This window comes from Arachis ipaensis, chromosome B8 (assembly GCF_059453495.1).
Source record: "Arachis ipaensis isolate K30076 ecotype BB chromosome B8, ASM5945349v1, whole genome shotgun sequence".
Lineage (NCBI taxonomy): Eukaryota > Viridiplantae > Streptophyta > Magnoliopsida > Fabales > Fabaceae > Arachis > Arachis ipaensis.
In genome coordinates this window covers 15,185,376-15,186,594 of record NC_142443.1, presented here as the reverse complement: position 1 = coordinate 15,186,594, position 1,219 = coordinate 15,185,376, and the positions used below count along the sequence as shown (strand labels likewise).

Genomic DNA, 1,219 nt, shown 5'->3' with positions numbered 1-1,219 from the left:
TGGACCTCTATACTGTGGTAAAAAGGATCCCTATTATTATTATTATTATTTTTCTGTCCCTCTTTTTCATATGAGCAGGAGCAAGGACAAGAATATTCTTGTTGAAGCAGACCCAGAACCTGAAAGGACTCTGAAGAGAAAATTAAGAGAAGTTAAAGTACAACAATCCAGAGACAACCTTACAGAAATTTTCGAACAGGAAGAAGAGATGGCAGCCGAAAATAATAATAATGCAAGGAGGATGCTTGGTGACTTTACTGCACCTAATTCCAATTTACATGGAAGAAGCATCTCCAATTTACAGCAGAACTGCAAGTTTCATGGACTTCCATCTGAAGATCCTTTTCAGTTCTTAACTAAATTCTTGCAGATATGTGATACTGTTAAGACTAATGGAGTAGATTCTGAAGTCTACAGGCTCATGTTTTTTCCTTTTGCTGTAAGAGACAGAGCTAGAATATGGTTGGACTCTCAACCTAAGGATAGCCTGAACTCTTGGGATAAGCTGGTCAAGGCTTTCTTAGCCAAGTTCTTTCCTCCTCAAAAGCTGAGTAAGCTTAGAGTGGATGTTCAGACTTTCAGACAGAAAGAAGGTGAATCCCTCTATGAAGCTTGGGAGAGATACAAAGGACTGACCAAAAAGTGTCCTTCTGACATGCTTTCAGAATGGACCATCCTGGATATATTCTATGATGGTCTGTCTGAATTAGCTAAAATGTCATTGGATACTTCTGCAGGTGGATCCATTCACCTAAAGAAAATGCCTGCAGAAGCTCAAGAACTCATTGACATGGTTGCTAATAACCAGTTCATGTACACTTCTAAAAGGAATCCTGTGAGTAATGGGACGCCTATGAAGAAGGGAGTTCTTGAAATTGATACTCTGAATGTCATATTGGCTCAGAATAAATTATTGACTCAGCAAGTCAATATGATTTCTCAGAGTCTGAATGGAATGCAAGCTGCATCCAACAGTACTCAAGAGGCATCTTCTGAAGAAGAAGCTTATGATCCTGAGAACCCTGCAATAGCAGAGGTGAATTACATGGGTGAACCATATGGAAACACCTATAATCCATCATGGAGAAATCACCCAAATTTCTCATGGAAGGATCAACAAAAGCCTCAACAAGGCTTTAATAATGGTGGAAGAAATAGGTTTAACAACAGCAAGCCTTTTCCATCATCCACTCAGCAAAAGACAGAGAACTCTGAACAA

The 1,219-nt window shown here is 39.3% G+C and overlaps 1 non-coding gene across 1 annotated transcript; it reads right to left on the bottom strand.

Moving 5' to 3' along the window:
• Positions 1-553: 553 nt before the first annotated feature.
• Positions 554-661, bottom strand: LOC148547284 (small nucleolar RNA R71). The gene has a single exon (XR_015898709.1). It is a non-coding gene; the product is annotated as a small nucleolar RNA R71 (small nucleolar RNA).
• Between the last annotated feature and the right edge of the window lie 558 nt (positions 662-1,219).